We start from the raw sequence: 14,864 nt of genomic DNA on the forward strand, positions 1-14,864 counted from the left end.
TATACATGGAGAATAAGATGAAGAACAAGGAATTAAAGAGAATTCACCGAACAAAAAGATAGAGGAAGCAAAAGAACATCACCTAGATGAAGATGCTCTAATACCACATGATGTTGTTAGACAAGTGGCCTCAGATATCTTAAGAAGGGGGGGGGGGGTTGAATTAAGATATTCCAAACAATTTCCCCTAATTAAAAATCTATCTCACTTTTTACTCAAGTTATGAATTCCCTTAATAACAATCTTCTTAAATATTAATTCAAATGAAACAATTTGAATATGAATATAAAGCAATAATAAATAAAGGAGATTAAGGGAAGAGAAAATGCAAACTCAGTTTTATACTGGTTCGGCCACACCCTTGTGCCTACGTCTAGTCTCCAAGCAACCCGCTTGAGAGTTCCACTATCTTGTAAATCCCTTTTACAAGTTCTAAACACACAAGGACAATCCTTCCTTTGTGTTTAGAGATCCTTTACAACAAGAGACTCACAGTCTCTTAATCCCTTAGAGAATGAGAAGAAGAAAAAGAACAAATCTCTCTAGAAAGAGATGGATTTTACAGATTGAGCACTCAAATAATTCCTTAATGAATTGCAATTGAATTGGCCAAGGAATTCTTAAGAGGATAAAATGAATTTGCTCTTTGAGAGGATAAACACTTTGTTGTTCTGAAAATCTCTGAGCAATTTTGTGTTTAAGTCACATATATATAGACCATTGATGGTCATTAATAAAGCCTTTGAAAAGTTGTGACTCTTGAAATTATTTTTCTGAAAATCCTTTCTGGTAATCGATTACAGTAATTGTGTAATCGATTACAACTTTTAAAATTTGAATTAAAACGTTTACTAACTGCTGGTAATCGATTACCAAAATTGTGTAATCGATTACACAGTCTAAAATTTCGAATTCAAATTTTTGTAGCTGTTATAAAACGTATTTGGCCACTGGTAATCGATTACATCCTCTGGTAATTGATTACCAGAGAGTAAAACCTTTGAGAAACACTTTTTTAATTTAAATCACTTGGCCAAACCTTTGCTAATTCAATTAGGAATTCCCTTCCTAATATTCTAGTGATCATCTTGATGTTGTGACTTGTAATCTTGAAGTATTGTCTTGAATTTTAATCTTGAAAAGCCCATTTGCATCAATTGCAACACATCATCATGATCATCATCAAAACATCAAAGCCAATTGCATCTACAGATGTAAGCTCCATTGGAGCTTGTAGGCCTAGGATATTCTTCATCAATGGATTCTTTGCTTCTTGGAAGATGAATGGCAGTGGAATGGAGAAGGAAGAGAGAGAGGAGATGCCACTTCAAGGAGAAGATGAGTCTAGAAGAAGCTCACCACCATAGGAGGCCATGGATAAGAACTTGGAGGAAGAAGTAGATGAATGAAGGGAGAGGGAGAGAAGAGCACAAAATTTTATGCTCAAAGAGAGCTTTGAAATCTGAAGTTTAATTTTCAAATCATCAAAGTTGAAAAAAATGCACACACATGGCCTCTATTTATAGCCTAAGTGTTACACAAAATTGGAGGGAAATTTGAATTTCTATTCAAATTTCACTTGAATTTAAATTGAATTTGTGGAGCCTAATTTTGCAGCCAAAATTTCACTAATTATGATTAGTGAATTTTAGCTATGGTTTAGCCCACTAATCCAAGATCAAGTCCAAGATTCTCTCCACTAAGTGTGCTTAGGTGTCATGAGGCATGTAAAGCATGAAGGACATGCACAAAGTGTGACTATATGATGTGGCAATGGGGTGTAGCAAGCAGATGCTCACCTCCCCCTATAAAATTTAATTGGATTGGGTTTCTCCCAATTCAATTAAATTTATTTCCAACCACAAACATCAAATATTCACTTAATGCATATGAAATTACAAAACTACCCCTAATACAAAATCTAGTCTAGGTGCCCTAAAATACAAGGGCTGAAAAATCCTACATTTCTAGGGTACCTTACCTATATTATGGAGCCCTAAATACAAGGCCAAAAAATAATGAAACCTCAATCTAATATGTACAAAGATAAGTGGGCTCATACTTAGCCCATGGGCCCAAAATCTTCCCTAAGGCTAATGAGAACCCTAGGGCCTTCTCTTGCATCTCCGGTCCAATCTTCTTAGAGTCTTCTGTCCAATGCCCTTGCAGGGTAAGATTGCATCAGATCTCCTCCTTGGCGAAGGTGAGGTAGTTATTAGCCGTAATATTGTTGACGATGCCATTAAAGCCTTCCACGGAGATATCTTGGGCCACGTGGGCTTCATTCAAAGCTTTAACCAGCGATTCCTGGTGAGGTTTAGAACTCATGAGCAGCTCTAACAGAGAGACCCTAGCTAGGGTCTTGTTGAGTTGCCCAATCACTTTAACTGTTGAATGATCTAGAGGAACTCATTGGCCTCTTCCATGGACACTTTCTTTCCGCAGAAGTCTCCTCCTTTCTCAGCGAATCTCTCGATCGGAACGTCCTCATCCAGAGTGGGGCCCGCTTCGTTGGTCTCTTCCATGACCACCTTTTCTTTCCCTTTGGCATCCGTGGGTCACACTGATGGGTTAGGCGCTGCGAAGACGCGACCACTACGGGTCACACCACTTAGGCCGATGATGTTGGTAACTTTGGCAGAAAGTAAGTCAATGCTGGTGGCCTCCTCTTTCTTTTCACTTGGCTTCTGAAGGGCATATCTCCATGGGACCGCCTTGTCACTTCGGTAAGGGAAAGGGACAGGTTTGCCACCCGAGATAGGTCGAGAACCTCGAGGTTTCTCAGAGGCCACATCCTTGGTGAAGTGTATTACCAAAGGCTTGGGTTTAGTAGGGCTTTCTTTGTCCGCCGACTGCAAGCACACATGTTGTTCTCCCTTGTTCCCTTCATCGATATCAAACTGGCCTTGGTCCATCAGCTACTGTAATAGCTCCTCCGCCGTTGAACATGTTTCCATGTCATGTGATGCACCCAGATGCATCAAACAAGAGTCCCCTTTATGGTCATCAAAGGAAGCCATGCCCGCCTCTTGAAAAGTTTCAAAGATAAACCTTCTTGAGGTTATCACGTCCTTCATTTGCTTGGGCCTCTACAGCCTGTTAGTCGTCTTATACGAATAACTTTTATATAGAAAACATTTTCCAAAACTTGTATAGTTCCCCAATTTATGGTTATTTTGTAGTGATTTTTGTAAATAAATCTTGTTTTATGGTTAAAGTTGTCTCTAGAATATGTCCATTGGATTTAATGATGAAATATGTGCAATTTTAGGTGAAAATGAGGCTAAGTCATGAAGTGCTAAAAGTGACAATTGAGCTTAGCTCATCAGTGGGCTAAGCGCGCATCCACCACTAAGCGCAGCTTTAGCGCGACAGATGAATCTGGTAGGCCATCATCATCAAGGCCGCGCACTAAGCGCGAGATCAGTGTGCTAAGCGCAGTAGTTGTCTTTAGCCAGGCTCAACACATGACTAGTACTAAGCTCAAATCCACTTACTTGCGCTAAGCGCGAGGGTGGAGCTAAGTGCAACGTCGCGAATTCAGAGCCTATTTAAAGCCTATTTTGTGAAGAATTAGAGTACAATGCCTAGGGCACATAATTCCACAACAATCACAATACCTATTTCGGGAAAAGTGCTCTGGAGGTAGCAAGAGGAGCAGCTTTTGCAAAGATACCTAGGTTTTGTAAGCTTATTATTGTTAGGGTTTCTTCTGTAATTGCTGGCTAAACACCCTTGTTGGGGATTTCTAGAGAACAACTGATGTAATTACTTTAATATCTAATTGATTGTGTTTCTTGTGTTCAATGCTTCTTTCAGTGCATAAATTCCGTATTGTCTTGGTCTGATCACCCATTTGTGTGCATAGTTAGGTGACTTTAGCATTGGAAAATGTATTATTGCCTTAGAACTTGAATGAAGTAGAATTGAAACTTAGTCTTACAAGAGGGATCTGCAGATTAAGTTTTGGTTTTAAGTATGTTGTTACAGTAATGCTGTTTGGTCTAAGTCTAGTCCAACAAGAGGGATCTGAGGACAAAGCCTAGGCTAAATTAGTCTAAACTTCCATAAGCTATTTAAGCTGAGTCTAATCCAACAAGAGGGATATGAGGATGAAGCTTAGTTTAAGTTAGTCTAAACCTAAGAGGGCTGCCTAAATTGAGCCTTGTCCAGCAAGAGGGATCTAAGGATGAAGCTTGGATTGATTCAGTATAACATGGAACATGAAAGCATGATTGATTAGAGAAACATCCTTACATGCATCAGCTGGTCTGTTAGAAAAACCCAACACTTCTACCTACTGCTGTTAATTTTACTTACTTGCATTTTTATTGTTTTTATCCTAGACTTAGTTTAATTCTGTTTTAAACCATTAATTATCAATGTTTCTTTCAACAATGCCTTATTTCTGAATTTAACCCGGTCTTTGACTAGTTCCCTAAGTTTGATACTTGGATTCATCCGTTTTAATTTTAAATACTTGATGATCCGGTGCGCTTTTCGGCAAACCGGATTTTCCTTGAACATATTTGGACAAAGAAAAAGTGGATCAAAAAGTAATTGTAGGGGAAATCCCATCACAGCCTGCATGCCTCTATCGTATTTATCGCAGGTCCCCCATGGTAGGTGCTCGTAATCCGGGATACTACTTGTTTGTGTGGATGCGAAATTTACTGGCAAGTGCACCGGGTCGTCAAGTAAATAATTAAAACAGTGTGAATCGAGTATCAAACTCAGGGAACTTGTTCATTTGGTAAAGGTTTGTTCAATAAGCAGGCATTTGCAAACAGAAATCATGATTGTGAATGAAAGTAAAAGTATGTTCTATTCTAATTACAAAGCAATAAACGTGAGCGAGTAAGTGTGAAAATAGATATCTAAAGGCGTTGGGTCCTCTTACCGAGCAAATTGATGCAATTAAGGATGTTTTTCTAATTAAAGATATTTCTATGTTCTATGCTGAAGGCTCAGGTACTAAACACCGATGTCTTGTGAGTTTAGCCTAATTCTAATTAAACTTCGTTCGCAGATGTCTCTTGTTGAACTTAGCTTAATTGAACAACTTTATGATCACAACATAATAAAAACTAAATTACCACACTCCGTGTCCAGACATATGGTAACCTAATCCTGCTTTATCAAGTTCTAAGGAGACAATACATCTTTCAATTCTAAAGCCCCTAACAGTACACACATATGGGTGATCAAGCCACAAGCATGCAATAATAAAGTACTGATAGAAACAATGAACACATAAAACAACCTTAATTAGATAGGGAAAAAGTTTACATCAATTACTCAACAAGAATCCCCAACTGAGGATTTAGCCTTCCATAGCAAGGAAGCTCCCTTTACAATAAAGAAGAGGAATTAAGAGAAATTGCTTGCTTACAAAGGAGTGGGGATGTCTCCTCCACCTCTAGAAATCTCACAATCACTCAAAAACTCACAAATCTTCCTAAAAGATCAAAACTTGGCTTCTTTGCTCTATTCTTTGCCTCTGTGTATTTCACTTTTCAAGCTCTTACGACTATTCGGCGCTCTCCTCTTTCTTTTCTACTATTCCAGGCTTAAAAAGGGCTCATTGACCTCGATGTTGTGCTTAGTGCCATTCTCACGCTTAGCACGAATAAGTGAATTTTCGCTGAGCGAGCTGATGACGCGCTGAGCGCGTGCCTGCATGATAGATTCCCTTCTAGATTCCTCCTATCTGCTAAGCGTGTTGATGCCTCGGTTAGCGGATGACACTCGCTAAGTGCATTGAGCTCGCTTAGCGAGTCATCAACTTTAGCACTTCTTCAAAATAACTCCTTTTTGCCTAAAATTGAATAGAAATTGACATTAATTCCGTACATAAGGCTTCTAGTGAGCATAGATAAAAACAAAGCAAAATTTATTTACAATCCTACAAAAATAACCATAAATTGGGGAAAATATATACATTTTGTAAAAGTTTTCTGTACAAAAGTTAGTCGTATAAGACGACTAACAGTTGGCGAGCAAATTTGTCTTCACATTCGGGCCATCTTCTTGGAAGGTTAGCCATCCCGTGTCAATCAAGCTTTTCACTTTATGCTTAAGGGCAATGCATTGCTCGATCGAATGCCCCGGAGTACCTCCGTGATACGCATAGGTCACGTCGGGGTTGTACCACCTCGAGAAAAGAGATTGGTAGATTCTTCCAAGGGTCACCACCACCAACTGGTTGGCGATTCTCTCTTTCCAAGAGAATTCAAAGGACTAACCGCCTGAGAATTCTTTTGATTCTTCCCTTCCCCTTAAACAAAAGATTTCAAAGGACTAACCGCCTGAGATATCTTTTGTTTCCCCTTTACAAAGATTCAAAGGACTAACCACCTGAGAATCCTTTGTCCTAACACATTGGAGGGTACATTCTTTGTGGCACAAGTAGAGGGTACATCTACTTGGGTTGTTATACTGAGAACAAGAGAGGGTACATCTCTTGTGGATCAGTTCAAGTGGAGGGTACATCCACTTGGTTGTTCAAAGAGAACAAGGGAGGGTACATCCCTTGTGAATCTTTGTCTTGTAAAGGATTTTACAAGGTTGAAAGAAATCTCAAGAACCATTGGTTGCTTGGGGACTGGATCTAGGCACGGATTGTGGCCGAATCAATATAAATCTTGTGTTTGTCTTCTTCTTTCCAACACTCTTTAATTTCCATTGTGTACTTTTAATTGTCGCTTTTACTTTTGGCTAAGTTATTGTTTTTGTTCTTTACTATCTTAACTTAGTAGTAAAAGCCTAATTGAATCTAGTAACATTAAGAAGGATAAATTTTTAATTAGTCAAGATACATTAATAATTAATTCAACCCCCCTTCTAAATTATTTCGAGGCCACTTGATCCAACAAGCATGCAATTAGAAATGTTAGTCAGTAGACAAATTGATTGAGAAAGAAAAACTTGAATCATAACCCGGTGAGAGTGTGATCTTAAATTGTGAGTTAACGACTAGCATTGAGTAATATTCTTTGTATCAGTCTCTGGATTTTAGAATGAAATGCATAAATTTGAAAGTGATGAAGGCCATTGTTTTATTTGTAAACTACTTGACCAGAAAGCTTACCTTGAATTATAATTGTATCCTTTACACCCTTTGTGAGCTGAATTAAATTTTCAAATTGAACCCTGAACTTGAATGAATATCTCTAGCTACCTATTTAAATTCTAGGAAAGCATGTGGTTCAAGGGAATTTGCCCCAAATTTGGGGGAGTTAGTTGGGATGTGAAGTAAAAGGGCAAGACACCTTAGCACACACACACACAAAAAGAAGAGAGAAAGGTAAAATGCCAACAAAGAGAATGTGTGCTGTGGTAATAAGGTCAAATGCAAGGCAAGTGAGTAAGCTAAATAAATTTAAAGGAAATACATTGGTTGAGTCTAGGATCCATGCTCTCTTAGAATTTAAGCCTTTGAATCCTAGAAAAACCAATAATCTTTGTAGCCAAGCCTCACTACAAGCCTATGAAAGTCCTTCTGATTTTATTTGTGCATTTCTGACTTTATGACATGAGATGAAGTTCAAAGATTGGACCTCTTGCTAGTCGTCATTGATAAAAAGCTTAAACACTTGAGCATGAGTGAAGCAGTAGCCGTGAGACTTTGGTTTAAGCTACTTTCCTTGATATTTGTCTTATGCCTAACTTCATTTAATTTTATAGCATACATTATGTTCCTCTCTTTGAATAACTACATGCTTGGTGAAAAACAATTGATGAGGGTATTTTGTGATGCAATTCTATCCTGCAAGGGCATTGGGTAGAAGACTCCAAGTAGATTGGGACTAGAGATCCATGGGAAGGCCCTAGGGTTCTCATGAGCCTTAGGGTAGATTTCGAGCCCATGGGCTAAGTATGAGCCCGCTTATCTTTGTAAATATTAGAATAGGTTTTTCCTTCGTTTGGGCCTTGTATTTTGGCCATTCTAGTAGTATAGGGTTTTAGCCTTGTATTTCGGGGCATTTTGAGTAGTCTTTGTAGTAAGGACTTTTTTTTGTATTTTTATGTTTTTTGTCATGGGGGTGAGCTTAGCTATTATAGGGGGTGTGTAGCTAAGTTCTAGCTTCTCATCTCAAGGAGGTGTGCTTAGCTATTAGAGAGGTATGTGTAGCTAAGCTCTAGCTTCTTTAGGAATCTTCTTAAGGAAGCTTCTCAAGGAGGTGAGCTTAGTTATGAGAGGGGTGTGTGTAGCTAAGCTCTAGCTTCTCAAGGAAGTTTTCTCAAAGAAGCTTCTCAAGGAAGTTTTCTCAAGAAAGCTTCTCAAGGAAGCTACCTAGTCTATAAATAGAAGCATGTGTAACACTTGTTGTAACTTTGATGAATGAGAGTCTTGTGAGACACAACTCAAAGTTCCACTTCTCTCTCTTTTTCTTCCTTCAATTTCGTCCTCCCCCCTCTCTCTTTCTCTCCTTCTTTCTTTTCCTCCATTGAAGCATCCTCTCCAAGCTTCTTATCCAAGGATCATCTTGGTGGTGAAGCTCCTTGTTCCATGGCTTATTCCCTAGTGGATGGAGCCGCCTCTTACCTCTTCTCCTTTGTCTTCCACTGCATCTCCATGGTGGAAAATCACCATTAAAGGACCTCATTGAAGCTCAAAGATCCAGCCTCGATAGAAGCTCCACAAGCAAGCTTCCATCAAGAAAAAAGTCCTTACTACAAAGACTACTCAAAATGCCCCGAAATACAAGGCTAAAACCCTATACTACTAGAATGGCCAAAATACAAGGCCCAAACGAAGGAAAAACCTATTCTAATATTTACAAAGATAAGCGGGCTCATACTTAGCCCATGGGCTCGAAATCTACCCTAAGGCTCATGAGAACCCTAGGCCCTTCCCATGGATCTCTAGCCCAATCTACTTGGAGTCTTCTACCCAATGCCCTTGCGGGATAGGATTGCATTATTCCCTCCACCTTGGAAAGGATTTGACCTCAAATCTCGAGGTTCTTCATACTCTGGGCTCCTTCCCTTAACACCTGTAAAAAGAACAAAAACATATGTATTAGTGGCTTTTGGTATGTTGAAGTAAGGTAAGGTCTGAAAACCCATTTCCTGGGCATCTTCGAATGAAGGAACATGGTTTCTCACCAACTCAATGAGTGGTGCTACAAGTATAGAAAAATATGGGATAAACCTTTTGTAAAAGTTTGTTAAGTCATGGTAGCCCCAAATTTTTCTTATACTTGGTGGAGTGGGCCACTCAGGAATGACCTTTATTCTCTTAGGGTTCATGGGAACCCCTTGATCACTATTTGACAAATTAAGAAAAGTAACGCAATAAAACATACCTTTTTCTGCATTTTCATATTGATTATTCCTACCAAAAAGTATGACAAACCTAAGGTGTCCCATATGAGTACCTAAGTTTGTATTGAAACTAAAAATAAGAACAAACCTACCTAATGGGTCCCTATGTACACACACCATGAAGATGTTAGGTGTATGAGTGATTTTACAAAAGAGGGTTGCACCACTCAAAACATTCATCATACCACCTATTTTAGGGACTTGGTGCCTAATAATACCTATTTTGGGCACCAACAAAGCACAAGGATTTAAGCTCTTGCGAACCAAACCCTCATCCAACAACTTCTTTACTTGAGGAATAAACTCAAGCCCAAGAGGTGTGGTAATGCTAGCAAGTGCCTTTTTACGAAAGAGAAAATGTGGAGGTTTTCTAAGAGGGAAAGTTTCTTTAATGTTTGTCTTTATTGTAAAATGAGTTTCCTTCTTAGCTAAACTCTTGGAGGAGACACTTACCTCCTTACACTTCTCTTTAACCACTAATGGTTGTCCTTCTTCTTGGGGGTAGATTTCTTCACTAGATTCTTCCCCTTTTGCTTTTTCACTTTCACTAGAGGAAGGTGAAGTAGTAGCCACATCTTGGCTACTATAAATGTCTTGGCCCCTCATAATCATGGTTTTTGTGGTGGGGCATTGAGAAGTAATGTGTCCTCTTCCAAGACATTTAAAGCACTTTACAGAGCTAGTTTTATCTTGCATACTAGCCTTAGGGGCTTGCTTTTCTATTGTCTTCCCCTTATCATCTTTGGGCTTAGAAGGTGTCACCCCTAAGATGCCTTGACCTTGGTCTTTCTTTGGATAAGAGTGAGAGCCATAAGATTTTGAAGTAGACTTCTTTTTAAGTTGTTGCTTTACCCTTATTTCCCAATCTAAGTTAGCCTCTACATTGTCCTTCCCATGGAAGTATGAGAGTTTAATGTTAGCCTCTTGAGGCTTTCTTTCCTTTTCTCTTCTATGGGAGTGAGGTCTAAGATGTGACCTATGCCTTCCTTCGTAATAGTCACGAAGTTCTTCACTTAGGCTTTTGCAAGAGTTATGACTACTATAGTAGGCATGCTTTTCTCTTTCATTTCTTTCATTATTTTTCTTCTTTCTTTCCTCTCTTATTTTCTTTCTTTCATCTTGACTTATTTCTTCCACTCTTTTTTTTTCCTTTTTTCTTTTCTCTCTTGTTTTTCTTTCCATAACTTGAGGGAACTCAACTCATCTAAGATTCTAGATAAAGGGTCTTTATGACTAGTACCCTTGCCATTAACACTAGATGAATGATGACTCATGTTGGTTCCTAAGTTGTGGTTCTTTCTTGTTGGAGGTTTGAAAACAAAAGGTAAAAGAAACTATGGTTGAAACTAGCCAAATAAACACTAAAAGAGGAGTGAAAGATAAGGTAAAAAAAGTAATTGGTAAAAGGAAAACTATCTAGGCGGTTTGGCAATGGAAGGTAAAGGAAATAAGCTATGAAAGTAAGCAAGAAATGTAAACTAGGCGAATCCTAAGAGTGTTTGGATGACCACATTCAAGGTTCCCAACAAAACACTCACTATCCTAAGGAAAAATTGCCTAAAATTATTACACACAAATGGAAGTTTGGTAACCTATTGGAGGCTCCCAACACACTTCCAATGAAAGGCCGTTTTGTTACAAAACTTGAAAGCAATGAAGGTAAGTAAATTGCAAATTACAAAATTACAAAACGGTCCTCAATTTTGGTGGTTGTTCTCTCTTTGGTGATTCACTCAATTTGGAGTGCTTTTTAGTCCAATAGCTCTTAAGGTGGTTGGCCCCTTGCTTTTGGACTCAAATTCTTCAAGGGATGGCACCAATCCTCCTTCCAATTCCCTATATGGCAACCCACAAACAAGGAAACAAAGAGACAAGCAATAACTAAAGACCAAAAAAAATGAAATGAAAGCTAAACCAATGGAGTTTTAACAAGACAATTAAAGCAATGAAAATGACATAGAAGCAAGCTAGGACTCAAAGAGAAACTTTGAATGGCTCTAGAGTAGAGTAAAAAAACTGAAAAAAGACTCAACAAACCTCTAGCTTTGACACTTGTCTTCACACTAATTTTCAATTGAAATTTCCAATTATAGAATAAATTTTGAGCCAAAACAACAAGCACACTTCCCTTTCACCTTTTTTTTTTCTGGATACTGATTTTCCTGCCAACTTGTGTGATTTTTCGTATTTTTTCATTTTATCCAAATCACTTGTTTATTTTTTTATAACTTTTTTCCAGATGTCTAGAAAATTCAGTAAAACTTTCAGCTCAAAATTCGAAGTAACCAATCCTCAGTAATTTTTACAAGTTTGTATGTCCAAGCTGCCAGCACCAGGGATTTGTTTCTTTAAGCATGGTATATTGATTGCCTTGGGCTTACTTTTAACCTTCCTATGTATGTTGAACTCACTAGGATTGCTTACCACAGTTTTAGGAGTTCAATATTCACTTAGGATCAACATTTCAGCCAGCAATTCAATCACCAAAACTCAAATTCGCAATAGACAATATCATAAGGAAACCTAAAAGTTCAAGAAAAGGTTCACAATCAAAGACTCTCTAAGAATTTTGCATGAACATGTTAAGGACTAATTAACATGAAAGATTTGACTCAAACCAAATAATAGGCTAAAATAATTTCATACACTCATGAACAAATGAGTTAGACAAAGAAACAAGAAAATAAAATTCAGCACAACATAAGAAATCTTATGTGACAAGTTTCATGACTAGACATGACTTCTATGACAAAACTACAATAGGTGAACAAGTCACTCTAGATTTTTGAGGTTTTATTCTTCTTTAATATTTTTGTAAGAATTTTATGGTTTAGGTTTCAGCCACAAAAAATAACAAGACAAAACTCAAAGGAACCTAAACTCAACGCAATTCATGGTTCAAGAACAATAACAAGAAATTTGAACCATAGAAAATCAAATCTAGTTTCTATAGCAAGTTTAATTGGTGGAAACTCTAAAGAATCATGTTAACAACATTTAGAACAAGACATGGGAGGAGATACATGGAGAAAAATGAAGAAACAACAATGGAAGAAAAGGTAAAGAAAAAAATTAATGGAGGTTTAAGGAGCACCTACTTGAAGCTCTTGTGCTCTGATTACCACTTGATAGAAGCTTGCTTGTGGGGCTTCTATGGAGGCTGGATCTTTGAGCTTCAATGAGGTCCTTTAATGGTGATTTTCCACCATGGAGATGCAGCGGAAGACAAAGGAGAAGAGGTGAGAGGAGGCGCCATCCACTAGGGAATAAGCCATGGAAGAAGGAGCTTCACCACCAAGATGAGCCTTGGATAAGAAGTTTGGAGAGGATGCTCCAATGGAGGAAAAGAAAGAGGGAGAGAAAGAGAGAGGGGGGAGCACGAAATTGAAGGAATAAAAGAGGTAGAGAAGTGGAACTTTGAAGTATGTCTCACAAGACTCTCATTCATCAAAGTTACAGCAAGTGTTACACATGCTTCTATTTATAGACTAGGTAGCTTCCTTGAGAAGCTTTCTTGAGAAAACTTCCTTGAGAAGCTTCTTTGAGAAAACTTCCTTGAGAAGCTAGAGCTTAGCTACACACACCCCTCTCATAACTAAGCTCACCTCCTTGAGAAGCTTCCTTAAGAAGATTCCTAAAGAAGCTAGAGCTTAGCTACACATACCTCTCTAATAGCTAAGCTCACCTCCTTGAGATGAGAAGCTAGAACTTAGCTACACACCCCCTATAATAGCTAAGCTCACCCCCATGACAAAAAACATGAAAATACAAAAAAAAGTCCTTACTACAAAGACTACTCAAAATGCCTCGAAATACAAGGCTAAAACCCTATACTACTCGAATGGCCAAAATACAAGGCCCAAACGAAGGAAAAACCTATTCTAATATTTACAAAGATAAGCGGGCTCATACTTAGCCCATGGGCTCGAAATCTACCCTAAGGCTCATGAGAACCCTAGGGCCTTCCCATGGATCTCTAGCCCAATCTACTTGATGTCTTCTACCCAATGCCCTTGCGGGATAGGATTGCATCATTTTGTTTCATTTTGTTATCATGCACTCTATATTTTGTAGCACAAACACCTTTGTAAATTGTCACTGCATGTTTTTCACTTGAGGACCAGTGAGTTGTTCTTTATTTGCTTGAGGACAAGCAAAACTATAAATTTGGGGGAGTTGTTAGTCGATGAATACGACTAACTTTTGTGTATAAAACTTGTGTAAATTGTATCAAAACTCCTCCAATTTATGGTTATTTTGTAGTGTTGTAATTACTTTTGTTAAAGATAGGTAATAAATACTTAGTACTTCCATTTTGTGTGTTTAATAATCATTTTCTCTCAATTTCAGGTTAATTAGGCAAGTTTGTGAAGTGTTGATTTTCACCATCTCGCTAAGCCAATCTTTTGGCTTAGCGAGCCATTCACTAAGCGCAACACTCCTCGGTTGAGCGCGAGGAAGAATCTGGAAGAAGGATGAGCTATGCATGTTCGCTGAGCAAAGGGTCATCCCGCTAAGCGCACCACTTCAGTCCATCCGCGGAGCAAGAAAAGCACACGCTAAGCCGAAATTCACTAATGCGCGCTAAGCAGTTCAGAGTTGCGCTAAGCATGAAAACACAAACAAAGCCACCTATTTAAGCCTGAAATCAGATTTTGGAGATGGGAGTTTGGCCTTTTCTTGAAGCTTCTGCATGTCTAGAGATTTCTAGAGAGAGAAAGGTCCAAGTTCCAGAGAGTTTTGAGATTTTGCTGTGCGAAGACCTGTAGAGAACCGAGCTTGAAGAGGAAGTCATCCTGAGAGCATGAGATGAGTCTGTGAGTGATTGTGAGGTTCTAAAGGTGGAGGAGACATCCTCACCGCTTGTATTTCTTCAATCCTTCATTTTTCTCTTCTCTTTTTTGTAAAGGAAGCTTCCCAGTTATGGAGAGCAAAATCCTCTGTTGGTTCTTCCTTGTAGGTACTTGATGTAAATACCTGTATATCTATTTAATGATGTTTTTTGTGTGTTCATTGTGCTATCAAAACTTCATTCTAGCATGCTTTTTCCTTGATCACGTAGATGCATGTGTTGTTAGGATCATTCAACAGTTACAACTGGTCTGATTCTTAGAACTTGATAGGACGGGGCTAGTTTATCGTATTATCATGAGGGATCGGGATACGATAACCTAGTTGTTGTATGTTTGTCTTAATGCGATTCTGGTCGAGTTTAGTCCAACAAGAGAAATCTGAGGATGATGCTTGATCAGGATTAGGCTAGACAATCATGAGAAATCATGGTTTAGCATTTCAGGAGGCACCATAGAACACATGAGCATTTTTAAGTAGAGATTATCCTTTTAACATCAGGTACCTATTAGGAAGACCAACATGTTGTCTACTTGTCTTTACGTATCATTACTCACGTGATTTTCCTTTTAATAGTTAGTTTACATACCTATGCATAATCCACACATCTCTTTTCATACCAGACACCTATTCGCTGAAGTAGCTTTACCAAGTAACACAAGTTTCCTGAGAGTCCGATACTC

Source organism: Glycine max, chromosome 17, assembly GCF_000004515.6.
Source record: "Glycine max cultivar Williams 82 chromosome 17, Glycine_max_v4.0, whole genome shotgun sequence".
Taxonomy (NCBI): Eukaryota; Viridiplantae; Streptophyta; class Magnoliopsida; order Fabales; family Fabaceae; genus Glycine; species Glycine max.